This window comes from Ascaphus truei, chromosome 15, assembly GCF_040206685.1.
Source record: "Ascaphus truei isolate aAscTru1 chromosome 15, aAscTru1.hap1, whole genome shotgun sequence".
Taxonomy (NCBI): Eukaryota; Metazoa; Chordata; class Amphibia; order Anura; family Ascaphidae; genus Ascaphus; species Ascaphus truei.
Window position 1 is genome coordinate 12532355 of NC_134497.1, and position 18055 is coordinate 12550409.

An 18055-nucleotide genomic window follows, 5' to 3' on the forward strand; every position below is an offset into this window, starting at 1 on the left:
TTCTCGCGACGGCTGGGTCACGTGACCGGTTCAGCCAATGGGAGCGAACCGTTCATGTGACGTCATGGGCACGCCTCCCCGTCGCTGCGTATCACCTGGCCACAGATCGCTAGGACGACAGGCGCGCGTGACGTCTTGCGCGTCCTTGCTTGGACGCGGCCTTGCTGTCCAATGGTAAACAGAAAGGTGGGGGTCGCAAGGGAATAAAAAAGGAATACACAGTAATAATACCAATCAATAAAGTAAAAAAAAAAATATGAGAGACACTCTCCAATAGTTGGGGGTATGTGGTGTAATAGAGTGGTATGCTGTACTCACACGGCCATGTGTGATACTAGATCACAGAATGGTTTCTTTGTATGCTGTGGTGGTTGCTGACGGCTTGTCTTCTTCCTGCGATGTTGTGTAGGCCCCCATACACCCGTATCCTCGCCTCGCACCAGCCCCCGCACAGATGGAAAGAACGACAGCCACAAGTGTAGTATAAAAACAGAGTATTAGATTAAGACTAGGAGTTACATTTACTCGCACATAAAAACGCCTCGGTACCCCAAAGTCCTCTCCTGTACTCCTGCACCGTGTGCTCCTGCACCCCCGCATCCGGTCGGCCAGGACTGGATCCAGAGCCTCTGAGAAACTAAGGCTGCGGTCCCAGTCGTAACTGTGACACGCGCGCCCGGCGGGGGCGGTGCGTGCACAGCGCTAACCGCGACCTGCGGTCTGACAGGGAGAGAGGGAGTTTGCAATGGGAGGGGGCGTGGTCGGGGATTTGCGGGGGCGTGGCCATCGCGTCACGCTTCGGGTTCGCCCTCATTGGGTGAACCGCCGGTGGGGGTGTGGCCACGCCTCCGTCGCAAGTTTTAAACTCCATTTCATTGAGTTTAAAAAAATCTTGCAGCATGGCGCAGCTGCACCTTCAGCGGGAAGGTGCGTACTGGGCCCTTCCCCATTGAGGGGCAGTGCTTACACGCACAGCGCACGCCGAGCCGTGCGCTGTGGCAGTGACTGGGACCGCAGCTTTGGGCAGCTGTACACGATCAAAACAGCTCCATGTCCTGGCATGAACGAGAACCGAGGCATTTTTACATTTTACTTTTTTTTACTTTATTGATTTTGATCGGTATTCATTGCCGTGTATTCCTTTTTCTCTTGCTCCCACCACCTTTCTGTTTATCTGTGTCACTAGGATCGTGGGAAGATCCAACTGGGGTTGAGCAGCAATCCACATTCGGGCTAGTATTTTATCCCTTTTGTTCTAGTTTTATAGACATGACAATAGAATATCTATTGTAAACTGTCAGAGGGAGCACCCCAGTTTTTTTTCCCCACTCATTACTGTCCAATGGACAATGCTCTCCCTTGTTTCATCTCCCGCTGTTACAATAAGTTTTATTCTAACCTGAGCTAGTAGAAAACCATCACCCAGATTCACACAGTTGTAAACCTTGTACTTTCTTAACATGTGAAAGGCACAAAAAAAAGTCAAATTCAACAGAATATATTGGCGATGCCGGAGTTTTTTCACATGTGGGTGAAAAGTCTTTGAATATTTTTTTTTTTATTCATAATTTATAGTGTTAACTTAATCCACAATCGGGAGCAGGATTTAAGTTCACAAAATAATGGCACAGTACTGGCGTGAGTTGGACACGATTTGATGGCTGTGATTCCTATAACCCCTCGTATAATGAATGTTCAGTTCCAAAGCGTTTCTTCACCCTCCAGCCCAGCCATTCGTTCGTTTATAATGTCTGTATCCTTCATCTGCACAATCCTTCTCTACCACAACTGAAAGGGCCCCAAACCCTAATGAGAATCTATTCCTTCCCAATATATAGCGGTACAGGAAGACACTGATTAGAGAATATTCCCTAACCCACCTTCGATAGGTCCCATTAGGGATTCGGCTTCAGTTGACCCTATGAACGGAAGTTTCGTTGACTCCATTTACTTACTCTGGTCTTTTTACAAGATCTACCCCATGTAGCCACATCTATATCAGTCTCCTGCCGACGCCCCTTGGTCGGAGAGCGCATCGCACTGCAGATACTAATGCCAAGTCTTGACTGGATGTAGTGTATGGTACAGCACTGCAAACTCACCTCCGCAAACTTGACATTCTTTACAACTCAATATGCCGTTCTGTCTCATTATTTAACTACAACACCCATTATTCTGATGTGAACTCAACTAGGTTCTCTTGAGTCCAGACGTAATGTACATCTTTCCTGCCTTCAGGGTTGGGTTGTAATTCGGCGGGGCTCATGGGTGAGCGCAGGGAATCTCCTGCTTCAAGTGTGACATCGCAGCGTCATGGTGACCTTACGTGGTCATGGCATCGCAGCGCCATTTGACGCCGTGTTGTCATGGCGACGCGTCACAATCAGAAGATGATGGAGGAGAAGCTGGACACAATGTAAGCGGCGCTTAGAGGCCGAGCGCTCTTCTGCCAGCTATTGGTTTATATGTTGTGGGGAAGAGCGCTGGGCTCGGTGTGGCTGCACCGATGGAACCGCCATGAAGCCGGCACTGCTCAACTTCAATACTTTCTGCACAAGTTACCCCATTATCTGAGCAAGCTTCTCACCCCCCCCCCGTCCCCCCTGTATGTAGCATTTATCCCCTTATGTCTGCCTCAAATCTGCTTATGGTCCCACGGTTGGATGATGAATTCCTTCTCGTACTGAATTTCTCCCCCCACTGCCAGAGCAATTTACCGGAGTCCCTCAAATCCGCCCCCTAAGTTCCTTCAAAACGTCGGCAGCTTCCTAAGTTAAACAGGTTAGTAACGTGTAATGTTGTCACCTTTTTACTCTGTGGTCACAGGGGGTGAACCTCGACGCATTTTTCCTGGTAAAATAATTTCTACATCAAATCTTGACATTACAAGAAGTTGGAAGACCTCCGCAGATTCAGCACATGGGGCTTTTGTTAAGCGCTGGGCAGAAGCTTTAGAAAATCGCCATCTTTCTTCAGTCCTTAAGTGTCCCTTTAACCAAAAAGGACCATGACCCCACCGAAGTGAATGTATACAGTAGGACTTACCCTTCACTATGGAGCTACACCTTTGGCCTATGGGTTAAAAGCACTGAGCAGTTGAGTTCCAGTCTTGGCTCCTTGTGACCTTGGGCAGGTCACTTTATCTCCCTGTGTCTCAGACACCAACATCGGATTGTATGTTGTACAGGACAGGGACCCATTGTGTGTGTGTGTGCGCGCAAAATTCCATGTACAATGCATTAACATGTGTGTTGGGCTTGACTGCAATGAAATCACGTGGTCACAGCACCACAATGTCCGTGGCACTCCACTGCTATTGGCACGAAAAGAGTTAAGTGGGAAAAGACGGCTGCAATCCTACAGTAAGTTATTATTTCTTCAATCTTCCAGTAAACTTGATGCTTTCTGGGCTTTTTTTTTTTTTTTTTAATGTTGAACCTCCTGCTACAAATTGCAGTCAAATGTCCAATTTATTAATCAAAAATATCAAACTCCCAATTTATCCAATAAATCAACTCCATACCTCTGGGCACATGTCTTGGGGGGGGTGGGGGGGGGAGTAAAAAAAATCTGTTTTTAAGTATAAAGGGACAGGAAACCATGTGTTAATATTTTCCCTTGTGGCTTTGCAGTCACACATGGTTGGGAATGTTGTATATTTATATACAAAATCCTACACGGCTCGGCGTTTGATCATTCTCCCATCAAGGCTCAGTGATTGCTTTTCTAATTTGTACTGTCGACTTTAAAATGGAAGGAGCAGCTTAAACTCACAGGAGAGCCCTCGGAGTTTTGGCGGGAGAGGGTGGGCTGGGGGAGCAGCTCAGCACGTGAAGACACTGAGACAGAACCTGGTTGAATTCCCTGTGACCGTGGGCAAGTCACTCTATCTCCCTGTGCCTCAGGCACCAAAAACATAGATTGTAAGCTCCACGGGGCAGGGACTGTCCGTAAAAAGCAAAGTGCTGTGTATGTACAATTTTTCAAGACCAATATGACCATTACTTTCTCTCCACAACAAAAGTGTTACTGAAATAGGATGTACAATAAATCTAGGAAGATCGAACCCCACAAGCTACGCCCCCTCCATTAAAAGCTTCCTCCCCAAGGTCCCCGAGTCCGAGATCATTTTATAAGATACATCCTTGACCCACGCACTCAAAATGAATCCCAGTGGTTTTATATCGGGTCTCCCTTCTCTTCTAACCCTGAGTGCCACCTCAAAGGGTTGAAATGTTTATTGTCTTGGTTTATTTTCTTTTTCTATTCATATGGATTCTTCAATTGGAAAATACTAATGGTTCGATGTCACCCCAATATGTCGTTACCTTTGCTGTCGATTTTGAAGCAGCTGGTTGTAATGGTTACACGTTTCCATTTGGCCAATTTCCTTTTATGCAATATTGTCTATTTTCGAAAGAATAATAAAAAAGCGATCGCCCTTTTTAATAGTCTTGGGTCGCACTTGCATTTTGCGTACGATAAAATAGCGTGAAGTTTGGCAGGATACCTGGCGTTTTAGATGACCCCCACAGCTGATTTGCCCTGTTTGACCTTGAGAATGTTACTCTTTCGATTGCAAGCTCTTGCGGGGAGACACGCGAAGCAGCTGCAAAGTTCTCCCGTGTGCTGTCAGCACTATACAAAGTCAATATCTGAAACATGATGGCAGCCAACCTTATGTCAATATTTGAGGAAGAGACGGATCTTGACATTTCGTTCTCTTAAAAGCCGACTGATGGGGAACGTTATAAAACAAGAAACCCGCACAAACGCCGGATTAAAATGACAATGGCTCAAAGATAAATCAATAAGAGCAAGTTCAACCCAATGGTGAACTGATTGTTAGAAAAACAATCCTTTGATATTATTTAAAAAAAAATAAAAATAAAAAGACCCTTTTTTTCTTAGTGCAGCAAATCGTCTCATCAAAGATTAAACCAGTAATTCTTTTTCTAGAGCAGGGGGAGGCTTTCCAGCAGGTCAGGTTTTCAGGACATCCCTGCTTCAGCACAGGTGCCTCAGTCATCATGATTGAGCCACCTGTGCTGAAGCAGGGACTTCCTGAAAACCCGACCTGTTGGATGGCACCCCCCCAAGGACTGGAGTTGGCCGCCCCCTGATTCCAGGGTCCGTATGAAAAGGAACCTCCTGCAATGTACATATTTCCAAATACCAAACATGTTCTAGTTTAAGACAGGGGGTGCTCCATTCCAGTCCTCAAGTCCCCCCACACCTCCCATCCCAACAGGTAAGGTTTTTTAGGATATCCCTGCTTCAGCACAGGTGGCTCAGTCTTTACTCCTTGTTAAAGGACTACACGTACGAAAACGCGTAGGAGTGTGGCACTGCCCCTGTGGGTGATGCATTTGGTAAATACATTTATTGATTTTTAACCACTTGGCTCCCTGGCAGTGCGCTGCTGTTCTCTTTCTTTCTTTTTCTTCTACGTTGGATCTTCTTATCAGCGGCTGGACACGCCATCGGGGACACGTGGAGGCTCAGGAGTGGGTAAGAAACAAGTTCATTCTACTCTGTGATTACCGGGAAAGTGTGTTTAATACCAGTTTTAATTTAGTTTTGCTCCAATGAGTTAACTACAAGTGGATTTATTTTTCATCTGGTTGGTTCACTTCAGGAGACACTTTATTATCAACTGACTGGTGATTCACTTATGTCACAAACCCACACCCACTCCATAGTAGAGCACTACTCCAGAGTCAGAATTAGTATCATTGATATAGGACTGTATATATTCCGGGGGCTTTGGAGTACCCGCTTCACTATATCTTTGGGGTTATCCTGAAGACCTTATTGGGGGGTGGGGATGGGGGGTGGGCTTGAGGCCGGGAGTTGAGCACCCCTGGTTGAAGATACAAAATCTTATGATGAAGATGGTTGAAGAATGAACGCACCTCCTTTGGATAGTAATAGAATAGAATTCCATTTTTTTTAATCTTCCTTTTCTTCACAGAATTTACAATGTTTTTATTTTTTATTTTTTAACATTAATTGGCGGGCGATCTCTCACCCCCAATTTTTTTTTCTCTCTCTTACTAAAAATAAAACCCATGATATGAAAAGGGGTAAGAAAGTTGCAGTTAACCTGATAAAACCAGGTTATTGCTGTTCTATTTAAAGAGCTGGTGCAAGTGCTTTACAATAAACATTATATAAGCTATGGTGGGTAATAAAAGTGACAGAGACCCCCACAGTACAGCATACAGCAAATACAAATATTGCTTGTGAGCACATTCACCTGTCCTCATTATCTCTTAGCATACCATGCTTCCACTGCAGCAAGGGATTCTGGGTAACGGCATGCCAATGAGCACAGTGTGTTAATTTTTTTGTATCGTTTGATCATTCTTCCAATCCCAGGAATAGGAAACTCAGCATTTGGCTGTACTTTGACACAACTCCAACATCACACACACATTCAGAGCCCCGATCAGTCGTCAAAAGTTATTAACAGGAGGGGGGGGGGGGGGGGGAAACGCAGGCAAAAACTTGCAGGGAAATATTAATTATAGGGGGAATGTGCGGCGTAGTTATTAAATCCCGGGCCATAGATTTACTTCCCTTTCCAAAAAAAAACAGAGGAGCGAAATACACCATTGTTTATCTCAGGGGTGGGGGTAACTCCAGTCCTTAAGGGCCACCAACAGGTCAGGTTTTCAGGACATCCCTGCTTCAGCACAGGTGGCTCCATCAGTGGCTGCCGACTGCACCACCTGTGCTGAAGCAGGGACTGATGGAGCCGCCTGTGCTGAAGCAGGGGTAGCCTTTAAACCTGACCTGTTGGGGGCCCTTGAGGACAGGAGTTGCCCCACCCGTGATTTATCTGCTTATCGTGCAGGGGGGAGACGTTTTTGCTGCAGAAATATACGTGTATTCAAACGTTTCTCGCGTCTGCTTTGTGTCAGACATCCGGAGGAAAAAAGGACCGGCTTTCAAATGTCTTCTTCAGCTCAGTTCTGATTACCCATCTGATTTTGCACCCGAGAGCTGCTTCATGCTCGGGATATCCTGCGTTGTTGGGATCAACCTTCTTGTTGCATCGGATTGGTGCACTTTCGCATGTCCTGGGGTGTCCTACTCCAAAGCTGTTTTGTTTTTCATTCTTAAAATCTGATGCTCTGCTCAGCAGGTACAATCGTTATGAAATATGAAGTGTTCCTGGAGGTTAAAATGGAGCTTTCCCCGGAGCCCAGTGCAGTCCGAAGGTTAGAGATTAAATATCCAATCATGTTGTTAAACACAAAAAAAGAAGGAGGAGAACAGGCTGAGGGGGCAAGATAACAACATTCTGTGTATTAAGGCTTCTGGGGGGGAGGTATTGATGCTTTAAAATGACTTCTTGTTTACATAGCACCTTGGGAAGTATTATTTTGTTGTACTGATACCAGCTGGAGGCGGGGAAAGATCACTGGAAGAGCAGTAGGTGCATGACACCGACTCCCAGCAGCGATGGCAGTGGCCAAAGAATCCAAAGCGGTTTGGCCTAGGTGACCCCTAAATAGGGAGTCTGGCGGGGTGCAAGACTTTACCAGATGAACGGAGGGTGTAACAATAAATAAACAAAAAGATCCTAAACGTTGCAGGGCCCTTTCAGGCGGTGATGGGGTTAATACTTCCGCGCCGCCTGAATTGCCCATATTTTTCACCAGTTGCCACCGTCGCACGCCTATCCTACCACGTAGCGGGTGGCCCGGACATCTTTAACTGGGCTTTTTTTGGGGGGGTATTGCAGGCACAGAGGGGAGGATTGTAATCCCGATGCGTTTGGTGTCTCGATTAGTGAGATAACGCCGGGAGCCTGCGCATGGCGCCTTAGGAGCGATCCGGCGGTGACGGGGTTACTTCTGTCCGGCTCCTCACTCAGCGTTAGTGGGATATAGAGAAATCCCACTTGTCTGCTTTGTAACAGCGATTTCTCTGTGATGCGGGGGGGGGGGGGGGGGCTGGGAGGAGGGGGGGTTGTGGGTATGGTTGCTATTGTTTTATTAGGGGAAAGAAAAAGGATTTATTACAAGTAGAGCAGGGCTGGGCAACTCCAGTCCTCAAGGGCCACCAACAGGTCAGGTTTGCAGGATATCCCTGCTTCAGCACAGGTGGCTTTGTTGCAGATTGGAGTTGGCTGCCCTTGAGCCAGAGGCATTGTCTAATAAAAATGGAGCCCTTGAGCAACAGAAAGGGTTAATATAGTCTTGGTACCTGCCCCTCCTTAAACTATTAAACTAATAATTTTGGTTGCAATAAAAATGTCACCTTTCCATGACAGTATTCCCGAAGAGAGGTGGCAATACAAAAGGCTCTACCCCTTTTTCTACCTAAAGCCCTCTCCCACCTAAAACCTCTCTCACTTACAACCCCGCACCTCTGAAATGCCCTTCCCCTCAATATCCCACTGGCACCCTCTCTCCCCACCTTTCTTAAAACGTACCTCTTTACTGAAGCATATGAGTAGCTGCATGGCTGACGGTATACACCTCCTGCACTGACCTTGGCCCCTGCAGACGCACTTACCAGAACACCCTCCTACTGTCTCTGCACGTTCTCCCCTACTTACCACTTAGATTGTAAGCTCTTCAGGGCAGGGAGTCCTATTGCTTAACATCTGCAGCGCTTATTCCCAGTATCTGTTACAATATTATGCCACGTGTATTGCAAAGTGCTATGCACCAGGATGGCGCTATATAAATACATACATTATTTTTCAGCGTGCTGAGGATTTTAGATACTTCGGCGCAGAATTTGCACTGCTAGTGTAGGGGGTTAATTCCGCCAAAATCTTTCCCGTGATCCAGCAGCTCATCAGAGACGGGGAAATATTTGGACATCTCACAAGAGGAACAGATGGGAGACGTACGTCTCTTTATTTTGGGATGGAAAGCACAGAGCCAAGTTGGTTCCACTTGGACTGGGGTGGAATTGGCAGACACCATGTGACGAGACTTCTGTCCATGCTCCGGATAAAACGAGGACATGCAGATGACAATTGGCACACAGATAATAACCCAGCGCTGGGGAATAATGAGGATCTCTGCTTTGAATCTAATTTTTAAAGGCAGATTAAAGAACCAAGTGTATTTCTAGGAGCTGGAAATCTGCCGGAGTTAATCTCAGTTTAAAGAGGCAATCCGAGGGCACTTAAAAAAAAAAAGATATATATATATATTTGTTGTTTTAATATACACAGCCTTTGATTACCTTTATTGAAAACGAATTACCTCGATTAGTTATTCCGTGATCGATCAGCAAAGATCCGGCTTCCCTAAAGGTCCGCCTTTCACTTTCGATCAATTCTGCCGCCAGTGTAACTCAGCAGCTACAATGTATCCTGGTATTACTACGGTAACATTGATAATTGTTACAGTTTGCAGCTCTGGGAATGTTGTCCACACATTTGCACAAACAGGAAAGTGTTACAAAGATCTTGCACTGCTGGGGAGGTGGGCTAATAAAGCCTGTTCTAGAAATCAAAGGATGCTCAGTCTATTAAAGGAGCAATGCAAGCAATATCCTACATGTGTTTTTTTTAATTTAAATAAATCAGTTCTGTAGTATAAGATAATATTACCTTTTTTCTATTTTAAAATTCAACTCTTAATGCCATTTTTAATGAGTTTTTAATATACTGAGCACCCTTTGATTTCCATAACAGGCTTTAGCCCACCTCCCCAGCAGTGCAAGATCTTTGTAACACTTTCCTGTTTGTGATCATTTGTTGCTAACATTCCCAGCAGTTTGAGCTGCAAACTGTAACAATAGATATTGTTACCGTAGTTATATACGAATACATTGTAGCTGCTGAGTTACACCGACTAAAGGATTGATTTGAAACTGAAAGGCGGCCATTTAGTGAACCCTGGGAAGCAGGATTTTGGTGATCGATCATGGGGGAACTAATCGATCGGCTTCGGTAATTCATTTTCAATATAGATAACCAAAGGCCGTGTATAATACAACAACAACAACAAAGATTATTTTCTTTTCTAAGCTACTTGGATTGCCTTTTTAAGAAATGACTTATTGCTTTTTCCAACGCTGTTTATATACTTCAAATCGGCCATGACTTTCAGGGCGATAAATAAGCGGTTCAAATATTATCTCCCCCGGGACGTTAAGATGGAGCCCAGGGCAGTTTAAACTCAGAAACTGGAGATCAGGGGGAAAAAAATATGTCTGCTCAGAGGACAAAATACTAACAATAGGAGTCAAACTCATGCAGATTTCTTGGGCAGGATTGCGGCTATAAAGAAATTCATATTATTTGCGTTGGACCCCACCCCACAATTAACTTTCACCGTTAGATAAAAACACCAAAACCTCTTTCCATTTCTGTCTCTCTCGTCTCATCAAAAAGGTTTGATCGGATTGCACCGCGATTTTATTAATAATACAATGCACCTGTGCAGCAATGTGCTAAGTAACGAGCGCAGGAACAATGAATTCCTGCCCTAATTACAGGGCTGCAGCTGCCTGTGGCAGAGGAAACTCCCATATATTTGCAATTGAAGTGGTTTCCTACCCTTTTTCCAAATTAACTATTGACTTGTCATTGGGACATAACCCGAGGGGTCCTCGAGGGCTGAACCCCACTATCTTTAGCTGCTCGGTGTCCCGAGAAACTAATTGTTTTTGTTGATGGTGGTTTCCTCGCCCTCAGAGGGAACTAAAAATGGCTGCCAAATCCCACTGGCCAATAGGAAGCCACACTGTCACTAGCAGGATGACATTGTAAGGAGGAGTGGCTCAGAGAGTAAAGACACTGACTCAGCAACAGGGACACTCAGTTGAACTTGGTTCAATTCCCAGCTCCTTGTGACCTTGGGCAAGTCACTTTATCTCCCTGTGCCTCAGGCACCAAAATCATACATTGTAAGCTCCTCGGGGCAGGGACCTGTGTCTGTAACAATTCCTATGTGCTGGGTACCGTGCGCTATACTGTAATTGCGAAGCATTTTGAGTCCCATTGGGAGAAAAGCGCTATAAGAAATAACGTTACTGTAACTCCCCACTGGGCAGACATTTAAATATCCCAAAAGTAATGCTGGAAGATAAGCCGGTAAAGTATCCCAGTCTCTGTAAACCTGAGATCTCTTTTTGCTTCTTAACTTAATTTACACCTCATGCATAAACCTTGGCCCCCTGCAGACGCACTTACCAGAACGCCCTCCTACTGTCTCTGTAAGTTCTTCCTACCACCCAATTAGATTGTAAGCTCTTCGGCGCAGGGACTCCTAAATGTTACTTTTATGACTGAAGTGCTTCTTCCCATCATGTTATTTATATTATTTGTTATTTATATGATTGTCACGTGTATTACTGCTGTGATGCGCTATGTACAGTACATTATTGGCGCTATATAAAGACATACATATATATACATACATACATATATACATATCACCATGAGATTGACCAACTTTTTTTGTGCATGTGGTCCAAATCCTTGCAAAACGGATTTTTTTATCTGCGTTGCAACCTGCGTCGCCTTAAAACCGCCCTGCGTCAAATAATGGTTCTGCCGCTTCTGCCGCTCTCCAACCTGACAAACGCTCGCTTTGTGCAGGATGAGAAAAACGTCGGCTAATCAAAAGCTAATGATTAGTAATCAGGCCGCTGTAATCCGGAGCTAATGAAAGTAAGAGCCGGTGTGACCCCACAGAAAGGAGCTCACCCTTCACTGATTTCCCCCCTTTCTCTGCAAAACAAACAGACATATGTCAGTGACTCGAAGGCGTGGGGACCCCCTGCTGAGTGACGGACACATGAAGGTGAGCAGGTGGTCACATTCGCACATGAAAGCTAGGGACGCGCCAACCCCTTGTTCCCTGTACGTCCAGTGTGGAAACGGTGGGGGGGTGGGGGGGTTAAACACTGGTCTGTTTAAATCTCCCCCCCCCACCCCCACCCCCAAAAAAAACGTTAGGGTTTTGAACAAATAACTTTTCATTCTACATTCACACTTCCCTGCGAGGGGACAGGGGGGGGGGGGGGAAAGGGGGCACAATGTCCCCATACTAAAAGCGATGCGTTTATACCAAGGGTGGGCAACTCCAGTCCTCAAGGTTCAGGTTTTCAGGATATCCCTGCTTCAGCACAGGTGGCTCAATCAGCAGCCAAGTCCAAGACTGAGCCATTGATTGAGCCACCCGTGCTGAAGCTGAGACTGATTGAGCCACCTGTGCCGAAGCAGGGGTTATCCTGAAAACCTGACCTGTTGGTGGCCCTTGAGGACTGGAGCCGCCCACCCTTGGTTTATACTGAGCCCATGTACAACTTAGACAAATGATGAAGTGCTCAAGGTCTGTGTGAACAGTAACCCCAAATGTTCTCTTGATTGCTGAACCCCTGCTATGGAGGTAACAAAACGAGTGAGTTCTTTCAGGTTAATTCTTTACAAAATGCAATGGCTAATTACTCAAGACAATGAATGGCTGGTCCCCGTGGTAGCAGAAGGGTTAATTGTAGCAATAATACATATACTTCCCCTTACATGCAAGAAAAGGGGGGGACCTAAAATGTGGAAATAGCTGTCTGTGAGTAGGGTTACTGGCTCTACACTTCGGTAACCCAGGCTGTGCTGAAAAGCTGTGTAAGTTTATAGGGGTCCATGTTAAAGTGGATAAGAAGTAAAGCACGACACACTGTGCTCATTTGCATGGCATTACCCAGAAGCCCTGGCTGCAGTGGAAGCACTGTATGTTGAGATAATGGGGAGTAGCAGGGTCGCAGACCTGTGAATGTTCTCACACGTGGTATTTTTTTATTTGCTCTATAATAAAATAAATGACAGATCCGGGTGTACAAGGGCCCGCTGATTACTTCCGTTAGTTCTGTCTTCTGACTTTTGTCGCCAATAAATTATCGAATTGCCGCTGATTTAACCACTAACAGGTTTTTTTCTTCTCCAAAATAGTCAATTTATTCAGCGTCTGCCGAGTACTCATTTCTCTTAATGCTTGGTACAATATATTCTAAAGCTGTTAATTGCCAGTGACACATCTCCCAGCCTCCGCTTGTCTATGCTGTGCGTTTAGAGGATGTGAAGTTATTGTATTGAGTGTGAGCCGCAGAATTAATTCTGCGATGGGAAAATAATACTTGGCTAACAAGCTGCATTAGAAATAACTGCCCTGGGGATCCTCTGGTCTGGAGGTGCTTGCCCTTTAAGCATTTTTTTTTTTAAAGAGATCTCCTGCCTTTTCCAAACCTGTTTTTTATTTGTATGTTTTGAGGCTCCGCTCAGGAGATAGAAGCGTTTCAAATAGTGTCCAGGAGGATAAAATGAAGCTTTCCCCAGAGCACAGTGCAGTCTAAGAATTCAATAACTTTGACCTTCTGAGGTCCTGAGCTATGTCACGTTTAAGAGGCCCCATAAATAAGAGATAGATTTATGATTCTGACTGAAGGGACCATTGAGAATATAACCATGAGACTGGAATAAATGAGAGCATTATACTAGCGCTGTTAGAAAAATGAACACTGTGTGCACGTCACATTCATGTTAATATTAAAACATATTCTTTCGTGATTTTTGGAGAGCTAAGTCATTGATGATGTCTTCAAATGATAAGCTAGGAGGTTGGACACTTTTGATGCACATGAGGCTTAGGGTCATGTTTGAACGAAAATGTCCATATTTATAGTGACCTCTTTTTCCCATATCTTCTTTATTTATCATCCGATTTTAATACTTGAAATGCATGCATTTTCTTTTTTATTGTCGAGGCCCCCAATCAGGATTTTGACAGATGTATAGCAGTAGCACCAAACAATTGCTATCTTAGATAAGAATGTAGAATGATACATTGCCACACGCTTTACGTATACAAATAAAAAAATACAAGTGCATTATTGCTTCTTTAAAGCTAATTTATGGCAGTTTAGGTAAGTATCCCGTCTCACAATAGCGTTTTTTCCCCATAAGTAGATAATATTTTCAGCATCCCTGTTGTGTTTGTAACAGATACAGTAGGAGTAAAACAATTCACTGAACACTGAGCAGAAACTATTTTTGGTCATCATTAAAAGTTAATTTTTACAATGAGAAATTCCACAAACTAGAGGCTTTGCTTTTGTGTGGCAATAACGTGTGTTTATATCAGGACTCGTTTACCGAAAGCATGTTTTATTGGCCTGCGCTCGGGAATCACTGAAGAAATTGGACCATACAGTACAAGCAGATGTTTCTGTATTGAGTCAGTTTCAGTAACATCACATTGACGAGGCAGAAATGAGGTCAGCCTTTGTTTCTTGGGAGCAGAACATCTCCTCAACGTCCCTTCTAAGAATGTGTGTTTAAAAGCCAGGCATTTTACAGAACTAGTTCAGATCCCCCTGAAAGGGAGCAGGCTGCAATTCAATGTATAAAAATGCACTGAAATGAAGATAGAAAATAAAAATAAAAAGGCATTACAGTGGAAACACTCAAACATAATTTTTAATGGTGTATTTGAAAGCTGGACAGAAATAGAAAGATCTCCCTATTATGTCGCACTGGAGAAACACCCCTATCTAATTAAAAATAAATGTTATTAACACATTAATTCAAATATAAATGTAGTGAAGTAAACAATGAACCAAAATAATTAAAATTGTAAGGAGACGTCGGCGTGCTGGATCTGAACGCTATTACTGGGAATGAAAAAGAGCTATTTAATCCTATTATGTGCCACAGCTATACTATTGAATTAGATGTGGTAATAGCTATTTCAATATATCCTCAGAACATCAGATACCTGATCTTATATGTACCGTGAAACCTCCTCTATGAAGAAGTATAGAGTTGGAGTGCTTGCTCAGTAAGAAGTAAAGGTTCTGTATGCCTATGTACAGTGTTGATTTGTGGGGTATTTGGTGAAAAGTGGACTAATGAGGCCTGAGGTCTATTTCAGCTATACACCTAGTCCACGCCCTTAAATACATATCATTTGTCACCAGACCAGCAGGCGCAGAGACGGCTGAACCTGATGGTCTGTAATGGCGAAACACTTGGCAAATAATGACCAAACACTCCTAGTATTGGAGTTATAAGTCAAGAGACCCATATTGTTAGTAATGCAAGGTCCATAAATTATTCTTAAATAGGATTAAAGTCAGAGCGTTGCGCTTCCCAATGTGAAGGCCCCAAAACGCGTTGACAAGGTAACGCACCCGGCCTCTCCGATTAGCCTGCGCACCAGGGAGTGACGCTAGGACATACCTAACATGTGTTTCACCTGATAGGCTTCATCGGGGGAAGGGGGGGGGGGGCGTGTATTTGAAAGCTGCATCATTTTATATGATTTTGTTGGAATCTCATCAGTTTTTGCCAACTTCGCAGTGAATACACCTACATTTGCTATTTGTTGCTTTAAAAAGTTAGGGTGGATAAAAAATAACGTTTTTCTGCCATACAATATGTGCGGCCAGCACAAGACCGACTGAAAAACAACAATGAAACTGTTTCCCAAGTGGGATAACGAGTAGGACTCTAAGGCTGCGTCCATAGAAGGACAGGCCGCGCTGAGCCGTGCGGACGCTCTGCGCTGAGCCCCTGCATCCTCAATGAGGATGCCTTGAGAGGGGGCTCACGCGAGCGTCCGCAGGCGTGCGGAGGCTTTGGAGTTTTCAGCCGAGCGCCAAGCTGTTTTTCAGCGCGCTGTCGGCTGAAAACATCCAATCAGCCTTAAGCAGCGTCAACGTCATGGCGCCGTGATGTCGGCACCGTGACGTTTATGTCAGTGCGTCGCGGGAGATTGGCCCAGCGACGTCACTGCCCCGCCTCCAACCACCTCCCCCCGGCTCCCTTCGCGCACGCTGGCTCGCCTGCAAGTCCATGGAATCGCGCTGACTTAAGCAGGCGAGCCTCAGCGTTAGCGCGCCTCCGCTCTCCTCACCCCTCTATGGCCCGTGCCTTACTCATATAGGTGAAAGGTCTGTGTGGGACCTGAACTGTTGTATAATGCACTGTTCTCTAATAAATGGAAGAGCCTGCACTAGGGAAACCGTAAGAGTCCTATAGGCCAGGGGGGGCGCAACTCCAGTCCTCAAGCCCCCCCCCCTCACCTCCCCAAACAGGTCAGGTTTTCAGGATATCTCAGCTTCAGCACAGGTGGCCCAATCAAAGACTGAGCCTCTGGTTGAGCCACCTGTGCTGAAGCAGGGACTGATTGAGCCACCTGTGCTGAAGCAGGGATATCCTGAAAACCTGGCCTGTTCTGGAGGCTTGAGGACTGTATTTGAGCACTTCTGCAATAGGGTTAAAAAAAAATATGTGGCAAAACCCCCTTCACCACACAGTATACAGCAAATAAAAATACCACCCTGTCTTTCTGCTTAGAATCATATGTGCTTAGGCAAAAGTCGGCCATTTTTTTCTATCCCGAAAAAAAAAAAAATCCAATATCTGCCTGCAGATTTCTGTGGAGTGGAAGTCCAGAAGGAGAAAGGCCAGAGCCACTGTACCCAACATAACAAGTTTCACTGAAAGATAAAGCAATACTTTTCAAGATAAGAGGAAGTGAGGATTTCTATCCTGTTTGATATCAACATATTTCCTACTTACTGGGAGAATCTAGGATTGCCCTTTTTTTTTTAAAACCCCCCCAAAAGAGAGAAAAATAATTAAAAAAAAGCATTCGTAGCCGTGACATGAAAGCGCTCTTTCGCTGCCTGCCACATCGCGCAGAATGACTGCACGCTGAAACGCGTTCTCGCACAGAAATGCCCTGCCACAATGGCTCCGCTGCGGTGGAAAATCCGACGTGGTTTGGGCGCTTGCTATGAGATGTGGAAACCCACCACGACATTGGCCTCGAGGCTTTTTCGACTGCAGAGCTGCTGGCAAAGCCCCTCCAGGCTTTTAACGATTGAGCATTTATGCAGAACTAAAAGCGGAGCAGCTGAGCGGCAGACCTATGAATAGCGAGCGTGCCCCGCGGCACAAAGCACATCTCCCCCCCCCCCCCCCGACAAGAGCTCAGATTTGTTCTGACATCTTGTATGTCAAGATCGGGGCGTCCCGGTGTACAGCCATTAAACAGGACGGGGAAAACAAATCTATTATTTTGGAATAACTGATCAGCGTGAAGGCCTTCCCTGCAATGGTTGTCACCCACGCCTTTCTGTGAGGAGCAAGCACTGGCTGAAGCGTAATGTTACTAGTAGGACCACCATTTTTTTTTCACCCATGGTACCAATTACTTTTCTGTTTACTAACGTACAATTCTTTTTAATGCGTTTGAGAATAACTCTCGTTCTCCTGTTTTCACAGTAGACCTCTGTCTTTCTAAAATACCGCCTGGAGAGCTGCGCCCCCCGATGTTTAATACCTGTAGATCTATTCTTTAAAGCAGGCCCAGACTTTATGTTCATTTGAAATAACCGAGGAGCGAGATTAGCTTCCCCCCCCCCCCCCCCCCATAAATTGGAAGCGTGACTTCTTTGTCTGCCTCTTGGCTTTGGGGAGAAGGGTTTCATTCTATCTAATAATTGGTTTATTACAATTCACTTTCGGTTTGGCGTCTAAAATTCTTCCCAAGCAGAAGGGGGCGGACTATTAGTTGTATTGTCTAAGTCAGGGGTAGTCAACTCCAGTCCTTAAAGGCCACCAACTGGTCAGGTTTTCGGGATATCCCTGCTTCAGCACAGGTGGCTCAATCAGTGGCTCAGTTGACTGAGCCACCTGTGCTGAAGCAGGGATATCCTGGACACATGACCTGTTGTTGCCCTTGAGGACAGAAGTTAGCTACCTCTGGTCTAAATAAATATTTTGGGGTACAAGTTGCCTGTTCCCATCTCATTCTATATTTGTATTCTAACCTACCTTTGGTGAACTCGCTGTACATTTCTTTCCCGGCCTGAATAGCAGCTAAGCGGTTAAGTATTAAAAAATATATACATATTCCACAAAATCTCAGGTTATGCAAAGACAACCCCGCCCCCCCCATATCTTCAATTACTAAGCAAATCATTTTAACAGCGTGTCGCAGGACTGAGTGCTTTCTATTTAAAGCCACTCCAGTATAGGATGTTAACATAGAATATGACAGCAGATAAGAAC